The sequence below is a fragment of the Chiloscyllium plagiosum genome, unplaced genomic scaffold (assembly GCF_037043375.1).
Source record: "Chiloscyllium plagiosum isolate Xiang-an unplaced genomic scaffold, Cpla_swu_hap1 HiC_scaffold_9, whole genome shotgun sequence".
Taxonomy (NCBI): Eukaryota; Metazoa; Chordata; class Chondrichthyes; order Orectolobiformes; family Hemiscylliidae; genus Chiloscyllium; species Chiloscyllium plagiosum.
The window spans coordinates 68,679,738-68,692,494 of record NW_028270147.1 but is presented as its reverse complement, the minus strand read 5'-3'; the positions used below and the strand labels follow the sequence as shown (position 1 = coordinate 68,692,494).

The following is a 12,757-nucleotide window of genomic DNA, read 5'->3' as shown; positions in this document are numbered from 1 at the left end:
GAGAAATTTTTAAAAAACTATGTTTTATTAAAATTTTGGTACTGCTTTTAGGCCTGTGAGCAGTTGGAAAAGTCACAGGTCTGATCAGCTGCTATGAAGGAAACACCTCTGAACAAGAGACTTCTCCAAAGTAACTACTGGAACATGATGAGTGTCAAAAAGCTTTTTTATAGCTGTAACAGGGGAAACAAGTTTTTTTTGAAGAGCAGTGAGAGCAGCAAAAGCCCACTAGCTGCTAAAGGAAGAAATCTGAATGAGTTCTTATGAGGAGAATTTGAGTACTAGCCATGCAGAGCAAACTTGATCCTTTAAGTCGGGGGAGAAAAAAGTTTAACTTCCATCTGACAAGATAGGCTGAGGAGCGCAATCAAGATTTCTAACAATAAGTTAAGAAATTTCTGAACTATTTACTTAATGCTAAAGTTAGCAACAAGATGTTAGGATAATTCTTCAGGTATGGGTTAAAAGAAATTTGATAAAGGAAGATAAGTATCAGGAATAATTGATCATTATTGCAGTTTGAAAAACCAGGGCCCTAATAGAGGTTAATTAAAACTATATTTTTTTGACAATTTTAACAGCAAATTAAAAGTTTTACATGGCAGTCAAGTCATTTTATTGTTTTTATTCATTTAAGTATAAAATAATTGGAAAAAGAGAAAGAAAATAAATTTGATTACAGTGTTAAATTCAGTGTGGAAATATCTCAAGCACAGAAAACCATTGGTGAAAGTGATGTCATAACAGGCATCTTTGATATAGTCAAAAAGTTAATGAATCTTAATTAAGTGAAGCCATTTTGACAAAAGCCTACCCACAGATCTTTGGGAAATTCTTCAGTGACCTTGGAAAATAAGTATATTTATCCATCCTGATGAAGATGCCATATTGGTAAAGGACAACAAAAGTCTATATTAAAATGAGTATTTAGAACAGCAGAAACTTAAACAACTTTCAGTCCTAGTTCTACAAAATCAATCTTTGCGACAACAATGATTCAACAATTTTAATCAACTAAGTGTACTGCAAGACAACAAAATAAGTGTGGTACAAAGAGGACAAAAGTCTAACTGCATTCTTAAAATGGTTCTTTACTTGAAATATCTATCAATTATCAAACAACATGATAAATTCACCAGTACCATTCTTTCTACCACAAAAATTGAAGCTTTCAGAACCATTTGATAGATCAACAAATTGGCAAACATGGTAAGTATATTCCTTACATTTTGAATAGCTACAGCATTGGACATGATATCAAATGAGATGGGAAGAACATCAGACCATGTATTAGATCCAGCCTAACAAGAAATAAATTGCATTTGACAACCTTATAACAGCTTTTGATCAATATTTCATTTCAAGTGCAAATAGGACACTGGCTAGATCATGTTTCAATAGCAGGTATCAACTTCCAGGAGAGTGTACATGTAGCTTCATTCATAAACTTTATGCAATATCCCTGAAGCTTGCAGCTATGAAAACTTACCACAAGAGCCCAATTGCAACTGATTTGTTGTTGGTCTCTTTGATAAATGAGTTAATGAATTTCTTAAATTAAAAGAGGATCTAACGTCAGAACAAACAATCCAGACAGAAGTGGATATACAGTCTCGAAAACTATCCAAGAAGCATTATACAACAAAATTTCCATTTAATGTTGAATATTCTAAACAGCATGTTGACTACTTAAAGCATAGTAAGAGGCAAATCTCCCATCTGGGAGGGATGCTGTTCAGAGGTTTGGTGCAGACAGATGGGTTGAATATCTTCTGTGCGCACTATAGGGATTCCGTGATTCTAAGTAACTGAACTAACCCATTTGGGAATGTTATAACAGTTAATCCATCTTTATGAAGAAGGTTAAATAGCTTGAGGAAGAATGTTTTGTAAGGGCTCCAGGAGCAAACTTGTGATAATGCCATGGATCTGGACAATATTAAGCATAAATATCAAATGATGTTCAGAGTGGGTGTAGTTAGACCAAACTAGACAACACTGTACTACAGGTGGAAGATTCACATGAGCATACAGTCATGAATGCATGAAGAAGAAAGTTTAGTTCTTAATAAGACCTGAACTATAGAATCAACAGCTGGTATTTCTACAATTACAACATCCTGCGATATTTAGTATTAGTGTGTATAATGAAGTGTGTTTTGGAATCCAAGCCCGAAGACAATTTACCTGTTCCTTGATCAGTCTGTCATGAACCCAACCTTATGCTGCAGCATCAAACCACAAGTGCTGCTTGTTCAAGGATGAAGCAGGGCACCAGTTGAACTCACTTCTCAGTAAGCAGTGACGTGTAATGTTTTGTACCTGCCTGCTTAGGAACCGAAAATTCATTTAATGCCTTTCTAAACTTCACAATCTCAAAAAATACGACACCTCCTCAGGCAGCAAGAAATGACAACCAAAATTATATGTTGAAATCCAAGATCATGACTTGATCTTGAACTGACACAGTTCTGATTCAGAGGCAGCTCTGATGTCAGCAAAGCAAACTGATGCATTGATAACTAAGCTAACACATTAGAAGGAGAAATTTGTGTAAAAGTAGAAGACACTATGTAATAGCCATAGCAATTAAAGTCTGCAGCCAAATAAATTTCCATAAAATTGTAGAATTGCAGATGCCAATTAGATATTGCAATACATTTTCCCAATCCAGACCTTAGAGGGTTCAGTCAGGAAAATGCAGGGCTGGCCAGCAAGTAAGTCTGGGGGTAGTGATGGTTGGAAGGGAAGTTGGGGAGAGTGGGCTTTTTTTATTATTTATTAAAACTACGTGGACTGCACTAGCTGAGCCAGGATCAATTTCCCATGTGAATGTAGTGGTAAGCTGCGTTTTTGAACTGCTGCAGTCCATTTGGTGTAGGTGCAACCATGATGCTGTTAGGGAGAGAGTTCTAGGACTTTTACCAAAGGAATGGCAATATATTTCCACATCAGAATGGTGAATGGGTTGGAGAAGAACTTGTAGTGGTGGCATTCCCATGTATCTGCTGCCCTTGTGTTTCTGGATGATAAGGCAGGGTACTAGGCTGGTAACAGCTAGTGATGTTTTTGTGCATTAAGGAAGATCAGCTATGAACCTGAAAAATCTGGTCATTCCATAAGCAATGAATGGAACACCAAACCAATGAATTTCAGCAAGGTCTTAAACAGTTGGCATGATAAATTAAGAATTTTTATTTAGTGCCGATGAAGGAATAATCATTGCATTGATAGGATGAATGAGCTGGAGGGGAATTTATATTTGAAGGTCATCAAATGGTCGCATTGGTTTGCTTCAGGTTGTGGGGCTGGAAAGTGTTGTTGAAATAAATAGAAAGCCTGAGGAAATTCAGGAAGTGAAGTTTACTTGGCTGCATTTGTGAAGCCAAGTAGCTTTGCAGTACAGGTGCTGTTAGTAAAATCTGAAATGAAAACAAATAAATGAGAGAAATACTAATTGGTGAGATAGTATCTGAGGAATACAGTTAAGATTTTAGGTTAATGTCCTTTGTTACTTATTTTTCAGCATTTTCCTTCGGGATATTAAAATCCATGGAAATTGTGTGATTAAAACAGATTGTATGGGTTCTTTGAAAGCAGCTGATTGGCCTATTGTAATTCCATGCTATCTCCTGCCACCAAGTCACCCTTTATTTACACGTGGAAAATCCTTGACTTTGGCACAATCTCATCAAAGACAGAATCTCTGACACTCCTCTTTTTATCTGTCAGCCAGGGCTCCCTGATTGGATCAGATTAAAAGCCCCAGTCAGGGAACTCCAGCTGATTGACCTCATTACAATCATTACATTCCTCCCCCCTGAGTCTGAAGACATAGGCCAGACATTTTCCTTGGATAGCCTCCTGGGGAATTCTGTTACTGGCTCATGTTCCTCCGATTTGACTTCCGATACAGGCGGTGTAATGTATGGGAGCTTGCCTATTGTGCTAGGAACGCCTTGGTAGAAATTCATTCATTCTTCCACTGGCAAAGGTGTTGATATGGCTACATTTGTCATATCCATCTCAGATTCAGGAGTCTTGTCAATGCTTGATGGAGTGGGTGAACCCATGGGAGCCAGGGCACCCTTAATCATCCTCATTTTATCTTCCAATGAGTGTAATCCATTCTTGTCAACTCAGTAGCCCAAGTAGGTCACTTGGGGGGCTTGGAACACACATTCTTCCCGTCTTAGGCATACACCCATTTCGGAAAAAACATTTAAGGACTATGTCCAACTTCTCGGTGCTCCTTATTGTTCTTCCCTGTTATTAGTATATCATCTAAATAAATGGCAACCTGATGTACACCTTGCAAAATTCTCTCCATCATCCAGTGGAAAATTGAACAGGCTGACAATACCCCAAATGGCAATCTTGTATATTAGTACAAACCGTTATGGGTATTAATTGAGAATCCTCAACAAAATGCAATGTAAATACAGCAAGCGTGGCTCATGTCCAGCTTTGTGAAGGACCTCCCCCCCGCCATCTTTGCATATAAATCCTCTATCCAAGGGATTGTGTACTTATCCAGCTGTGAAATGTGGTTTACTGTTTGTCTAAAATCCCCACAAAGGTGAACCGACCCACTGGGCTTCAAAATCAGTACAACCAGTGTGACCCAATCCCCAAATTGGATTGGTTTGATGATTTCTTCACTTTCCAGCCTTTTGATTTCTGCCTCTACTTTTGGAACTGGACAGGTCTTACAGAATTGTGGAATTGCTTCCTGGTCAACATGCAAGGTGGCCTTGGTTCCTCTGAAAGCCCTGAGACTTTTTTGGAAGACTTTTGGGTACTTCACTGAGGCAGCCATTTTATAATTGAAAAATGTTGAGCCAATCTAGGTGAACCGATTTCATTTCATCAAACTTGGACCTGACCCTTTTACGACAATCAGTGGTAACCAAATAAGCTGCTTTTCCTAAGGGATCAGAACCAAAGTTGTACCCTTAATCAGTAAAGGTTCTCCAGTATAGGTTATAATGCCTACCGAGGTCTTGCGTAAATCTAATGGTTGAAATCCAGAACGAATTTTGTTAAAAACTGGTTCTGTGCTGGTATTGACCTCCATTAGAACCGGATGACCATTTAAACAGATGTTTGTTTTGACTGGTTCTGATTTGGATGTTGCTAAGCAATTTAACTGTTCTAACCAAGATGCAGGTGGGCCCTCCATGGTATGCACTCTTGGATACCAGTTTGTGAGTTATCTTACTCAATTTAGGTCCAGTGGGACTCTTTCATCTCAAATCTGCATATTGGCAGCAACTATAATGACTAGCATGAGGAATTCAAACTAAGTGTATGGGGTTTGTCTACGCCAGGCCTACTTTTGGGCATAACGTATCTCTGTATTAAATTGTGTTTAGCTCAATGTGGAACAATATATGCTAAAGCCAAAGCAATGACTCATCCTGTGCTAAATAATGAGGCATTAGTGAGATGACAGGTACACATTAAAATGATTTATGTTAACTGAAATTTGGAAGAACATATGAAGAGAGGTGGGGAGTTTTGTATTGGTTAGAATCTTTTATTTTCAGAGTTGAGAATTTGCTTGTTTTTTTTGCCTGTTCCTTCATCACAAATGACACTGGCATCAATTTGTTCATTCAACCACATGTAGAAATGTAAAATAGAACATTGAATATTCTTGCATTCTCAATTATGCCATTGAACCAATAGAGTTTTGTCGAAGAACACCTGGAAAAAATATTAAAGAGAGTCTTAGGCTGTGTTAATTTAGCCAATCTACAATAGAACTTTGCACAGAACTGTACATGCATCAGAACTACAACAGAGAAGCAGACCACTTAACTTAACCACTTCATGTGGTCTGTATGCACTACACAAGTTTTTTTCCATTCCTCTTCATTTCATCCTATCAGGATATCCTTTTAATCCTCCACTTTCATGTACTCACCTATTGCATCCCCCGAAATGTATCTGATGTGGGGCCTAGATATTCCAATGGCCAGAGAATCATTGGAGAAGCGTTTAGATCAAATTGTCCAGGAAATTGAAATTTCCAATAAGCAATTCCCCGGGGTCTGGAACCCTTTGAAAGAGTCCATTATAGTCAGAGAAGTTTCAGGATTCTGAGTCCAATGTTTCCTCTACTACGCTGTGCTTCCATGCATGCCAACTGGTGTCCCAATTACTTCTGGTTTTGAAGGTTGATGCCAAGCACAGACCTCAGATGTCCACCTTCAGGAAAAGGTTTTAAGGGAGCGTTCATTCTGACTCACTTCACCTTAATGGTTCCAGGAAACATAGTTTAAGTCTTGGATAATTGAAAAACTGACTCCTCAACCCATCATCGACTTCCCCAATTCCTAGAGTACCCACTAAAGGGATATTCCTTTACCCAACTCCAGCCCCCTGCATGGCCCAACTGAAATTGAGATCCTTTTATTTCCCTGCTCGACCTGACCCAATTTGGTTCTGCATGAGACAATATCTCCCTGACGAACTTGACTGGCTCGACTGGATCAAGCATGCTATCACTCCTTTTGAGTCTTTCACCCTTGTCACAAACTGTCCTGAACATCAATGTTTACTGAGCAACTATACACACACTGCACCACTCACCCACCTGCCACCCTACCTTCTTAGAGTCATAGAGATGTATAGCATGGAAACAGACCCTTCGGTCCAACCTGTCCATACTGACCAGATATCCCAACCCAATCTAGTCCCACCGGCCAGCACCCGGCCCATATACTTCCAAACCCTTCCTATTCATTTACCCATCCAAATGCCTTTTAAATGTTGCAAATGTACCAGCCTCCACCACTTCCTCTCGCAGTTCATTCCATACATGTACCACCCTCTGCGTGAAAAAGTTGCCCCTTAGGTCTCTTTTATATCTTTTCCCTCTCACCCTAAACCTATGCCCTCTAGTTCTGGACTCCCCGACCCCAGGGAAAAGACTTTGCCTATTTATCCTATCCATGCCCCTCATAATTTGGTAAACCTCAATAAGGTCACTCCTCAGCCTCCGACACTCAAGGGAAAACAGCCCGAGTCTGTTCAGCCTCTCTCTGTAGCTCAAATCCTCCAACCCTGGCAACATCCTTGTAAATCTTTTCTGATCTCTTTCAAGTTTCACAACATCTTTCCGACAGAAAGGAGACCAGAATTGCATGCAATATTCCAACAGTGGCCTAACCAATGTCCTGTTGAGCTGCAACATGACCTCCCAACTCCTGTACTCAATATTCTGACCAATAAAGGAAAGCATACCAAACACCTTCTTCACTATCTTATCTACCTGCACTCCACTTTCAAGGCACAATGAACCTGCACTCCAAGGTCTCTTTGTTCAGCAACACTCCCTAGGACCTTACCATTAAGTGTGTAAGTCCTGCTAAGATTTGCTTTCCTAAAATGCAGCTCCTCATATTTATCTGAATTAAACTCCATCTGCCACTTCTCAGCCCATTGGCCCATCTGGTCAAGATCCTGTTGTAATCTGAGGTAACGCTCTTCACTGTCCACTACACCTCCAATTTTGGTGTCATCTGCAAACTTACTAACTGTACCTCTTATGCTCGCATCCAAATCATTTATGTAAATGACAAAAAGTAGAGGACCCAGCACCAATCCTTGTGGCACTCCACTGGTCACAAGCCTCCAGTCTGAAAAACAAACCTTCACCACCATCCTCTGTCTTCTACCTTTGAGCCAGTTCTGTATCCAAATGGCTAGTTCTCCCTGTATTCCGTGAGATCTAACCTTGCTAATCAGTCTCCCATGGGGAACCTTGTCAAACGCCTTACTGAAGTCCATATAGATCACATCTACTGCTCTGTCCTCATCAATCCTCTTTGAAACTTCTTCAAAAAACTCAATCAAGTTGGTGAGGCATGATTTCCCACACACAAAGCCATGGTGACTATCCCTAATCAGTCCTTGCCTTTCCAAATACATGTACATCCTGTCCCTCAGGATTCCCTCCAACAAATTGCCCACCACCGATGTCAGGCTCACTGGTCTATAGTTTCCTGGCTTGTCCTTACCACCCTTCTTAAACAGTGGCATCACGTTAGCCAACCTCCAGTCTTCCACCACCTCACCTGTGACTATCGATGCTACAAATATCTCAGCAAGAGGTCCAGCAATCACTTCTCTAGCTTCCCACAGAGTTCTCGGGTACACCTGATCAGGTCCTGGGGATTTATCCATCTTTACCCATTTCAAGACATCCAGCACTTCCTCCTCTGTAATCTGGACATTTTGCAAGATGTCACCATCTATTTCCCTACAGTCTATATCTTCCATATCCTTTTCCACAGTAAATACTGATGCAAAATACTCATTTAGTATCTCCCCCATTTTCTGCGTCTCCACACAAAGGCCGCCTTGCTGATCTTTGAGTGGCCCTATTCTTTCCCTAGTTAGCCTTTTTTCCTTAATGTATTTGTAAAAACACTTTGGATTCTCCTTAATTCTATTTGCCAACGCTATCTCATGTCCCCTTTTTGAACTCCTGATTTCCCTCTTAAGTATACTCCTACTTCCTTTATACTCTTCTAAGAATTCACTCGATCTATCCTGTTTATACCTTACATATGCTTCCTTCTTTTTCTTAATCAAACCCTCAATTTCTTCAGTCATCCAGCTTTCCCTATACCTACCAGCCTTTCCTTTCACCCTGACAGGAATATACTTTTTCTGGATTCTCGTTATCTCATTTCTGAAGGCTTCCCATTTTTCAGCTGTCCCTTTACCTGCGAACATCTGCCCCCAATCAGCTTTGCAAAGTTCTTGCCTAATTCCGTCAAAATTGGCCTTTCTCCAATTTAGAACTTCAACTTTTAGATCTGGTCTATCCTTTTCCATCACTATTTTAAAACGAATTATGGTTGCTGGCCCCAAAGTGCTCCCCCACTGACACCTCAGTCACCTGCCCTACCTTATTTCTCAAGAGTAGGTCAAGATTTGCACCTTCTCTCGTAGGTACATTCACATACTGAATCAGAAAATTGCCTTTATACTCTTAACAAATTCCTCTCCATCTAAACCCATAACACTATAGCAGTCCCAGTCTATGGTTGGAAAGTTAAAATCCTTTCCCATAACCACCCTTTAATTCTTACAGATAGCTGAGATCTCCTTACAAGTTTGTATCTCAAATTCCCACAGACTATTGGTGGGTCTATAATACAATCCCAATAAGTTGATCATCCCTTTCTTATTTCTCAGTTCCACCCAAATAACTTCCCTGGATGTATTTCTGGGAGTATCCTCCCTCAGCACAGCTGTACTTCTATCCCTTATCAAAAATGCCACTCCCACTCCTCTCTCGCCTCCCTTTCTATCCTTTCTGTACCATTTGTATCCTGGAACATTAAGCTGCCAGTCCTATCCATCTCTGAGCCTCGTTTCTGTAATTGCTATGATATCCCAGTCCCATGTTCCTTACCATGCCCTGAGTTCATCTGTCTTCCCCTTAGGGGTGCATAATAAATAAATGCAGTTTAATTTATTAGTCCTACCTTGTCCCTGCCTGCCCTGACTGTTTGACTTGCTTCTATTCTCAACTGTACCAGTCTAAGATTGACCTCTTTCCTCACTATCTCCCTGGATCCCACCACGCCCACCTTACTAGTTTAAATCTTCCTGAGCAGCTCTAGCACATTTCCCTGCCAGTATATTAGTCCCCTTCCAATTTAGGTGCAATCCGTCCTTCTTGTACAGGTCACTTCTACCCCAAAAGCGATTCCAATGATCCAAAGATGTGAATCCTTCCCCCATACATCAGCTCCTCAGCCATGCATTCATCTGTTCGATCCTGCTATTCCTACGCTCTCTAGCCCATAGCACCGGGAGTAATCCAAATATTACTACTCTCGAGGACGTCCTTTTTAAATTTATGCTTAACTCCCTGTAATCTCCCTTCAGAATCTCAACCTTTTCCCTTCCTATGTCATTGATTCCAATGTGGACAATGACCTCTTGCTGTCCCCTCTCCCCGGTGAGAACATTCTGCACCCTCTCTGAGACATCCTTGAACCTGGCACCAGGGAAGCAACACACCATTCTGCTTTTTCTCTGCTGGCCAGAGAAATGTCCATTTGTACCTTGGACTAGAGAATCCCCTAACGCAATTGATCTCTTGGAAGCCGACCTACCCCTCGTTGCATTAGAGCCAGTCTCGACAGCAGAAACTTCCCGGGAGAATCCATCACCCCCTACATTTTCCAAAACAGCATACCTGTTTGAAATGGGTATATCCACAAAAGACTCCTGCACCAGCTGCCTACCTCTCTTACCTTTCCCGGAGTTAATCCATCTATGTGACTGTATCTGAGACTTTCCCCCCTTCCTATAAGATCAGACCCAGTCTCAGTCCTGCCACATTCAGACATGAATGGCAATGAATGATTAAATAACTCTGTAGAGGAGAAGGCTGTTCAGTAACGGAGGAGCATAGCACATTAAAACAGAAGGTGAAGAATTTGGAACAACCTTTAGTCAGAGGTGCCGCATGGATGATCCATCTTGGCCTCCACTGGTGGTCCCCAGCACCATGGAAGTTAGTCTTCAGCCGATTTGATTCATCTACGTGAGATCAAGAAAAGGTTGGAGGCACAGGTACTTCCGATCTATGGACTTGATAACATTCCATCAATAATACTGAAGACTTCTACTCCAGAATTTGCCACAGCTGTTCCAGTACAGTTAGACCACTGGCATCTTCCCAATAATGTGCAAAATTGCACAGGTATATCCTGTACACAAAAAGCAGGACAAATCCAACCGCGCCAATTCATGGTCCATTTACTCTCAAAAATCAGTAAATAGATGGGAGATTTTGTCAACTGTTTTATATGCTGTTTCATGTTTTGGAACTTTGGGAAAAAAAAGTTCACAGCGCAGAATCGGATAAATTAATTGTTATTTTAAGTCTGTCGAAGAGAAAGGGTGCAGTAGTGAATATAGTGGATTCTTTCTTGATTATATGTTTTTGGAGATAAATCTCTTGATTAAACTTAAAATTAATCTAACCTGGGGCAGTGTTTGTAGAGGAATAAGACAGTGTTATTTTCTGGGTCTGTAGATTGTAAAGGAGCAAAAATGGCCTTTGCAGTGATATGTACTTCTTGTCAGATGTGGGAGTTTAAAGAGAATTTAACGGTTACTGCAGATTATATCTGCCATAAATGCTGTTGGATGCGAATCTTATCTGATCGAATGGATTGGTTGGAGACACAGATAGAAGCGATGAGGAATTTGCAACAGCAACAGTATGTGATGGATGGCAGTTATAGGAAGGGGGAAAGTCTCAGATACAGTCACATAGATGGGTTAACTCCAGGAAGGGTAAGAGAGGTAGTTGAAACTTTATTGCTGGAACAGCACAGCAGGTCAGGCAGCATCCAGGGAACAGGAGATTCGACGTTTCGGGCACAGGCCCTTCTTCAGGAATGAGCAGAGAGTGTTCAGCAGGAGAAGATAAAAGGTAGGGAGGAGGGACTTGGAGGAGGGGCGTTGGAAATGTGATAGGTGGAAAGAGGTCAAGGTGAGGGTGATAGGTCGGAGTAGGATGGAGGCGGAGAGGTCAAGAAGAAGACTGCAGGTCAGGAAGGCGGTGCCGGGCTGGAGGGATTCGGCTGAGACAAGGTGGGGGGAGGGGGGTGAAGAAACTGGTGAAGTCCAAGTTCATCCCCTGTGGTTGGAGGGTTCCCAGTCGGAAGATAAGACGCTCCTCCTCCGACCGTCGCGTTGTTGTGGTTTGGCGGTGGATGAGTCCAATGACCTGCATATCCTCGGTGGAGTGGGAGGGGGAGTTGAAATGCTGTGCTACAGGGTGGTTGGGTTGGTTCGTCCGGGTGGCCCAGAGGTGCTCTCTGAATCGCTCCGCAAGTAGGCGGCCTGTCTCCCCAATATAGAGGAGGCCACACCGGCTGCAGCGGATGCAGTAGATGATGTGGGTGGAGGAGCAGGTGAATCTGTGGCGGATATGGAAGTTTCCTTTGGGGCCTTGGAGAGAAGTGAGGGGGGAGGTGTGGGCGCAAGTGTTGCAAGTTCATCCCCTGCCTACCTCTCCCCTAAGAGAGGTAGGCAGCTAGTGCAGGCGACTTTTCTGGATATACCCATTTCAAACAGGTATGCTGTTTTGGAAAATGTAGAGAGTGATGGATTCTCAGGGGAAGTTTCTGGTATCGAGATTGGGCTCTAATGCAACGAGGGGTACGTCGGCTTCCAAGAGATCAATTGCATTAGAAGATTCTCTAGTCCAAGGTACAGACGGATGTTTCTCTGGCCAGCAGAGAAAAAGCAGAATGGTGTGTTGCTTCCCTGATGCCAGGTTCAAGGATGTCTCAGAGAGGGTGCAGAATATTCTCACGGGGGAGAGGGGACAGCAAGAGGTCATTGTCCACATTGGAACCAACGACATAGGAAGGGAAAAGGTTGAGATTCTGAAGGGAGATTACAGAGAGTTAGGCAGGAATTTAAAAAGGTCCTCGAGAGTAGTAATATTTGGATTACTCCCGGTGCTATGGGCTAGAGAGAGTAGGAATAGTAGGATCGAACAGATGAATGCATGGCTGAGGAGCTGATGTATGGGGGAAGGATTCACATCTTTGGATCATTGGAATCGCTTTTGGGGTAGAAGTGACCTGTACAAGAAGGACGGATTGCACCTAAATTGGAAGGGGACTAATATACTGGCAGGGAAATGTGCTAGAGCTGCTCGGGAGGATTTAAACTAGTAAGGTGGTGGAAGGGGGGGAGGGGTTTG

The 12,757-nt window shown here is 41.9% G+C and overlaps 1 long non-coding RNA gene across 2 annotated transcripts in view; it reads right to left on the bottom strand.

Moving 5' to 3' along the window:
* Positions 1-1,010: 1,010 nt before the first annotated feature.
* The window catches only part of LOC122554783 (uncharacterized), a 34,036-nt gene continuing 22,289 nt past the window's right edge, over positions 1,011-12,757 (bottom strand). For both annotated transcript variants that reach the window (XR_015758171.1, XR_006313079.2), the window contains 2 exons: positions 10,480-10,572; positions 1,011-5,709 (listed from right to left, as the gene is read on the bottom strand). This is a non-coding gene — a long non-coding RNA (uncharacterized LOC122554783). The remainder of the gene's footprint in view (positions 5,710-10,479; positions 10,573-12,757) is intronic.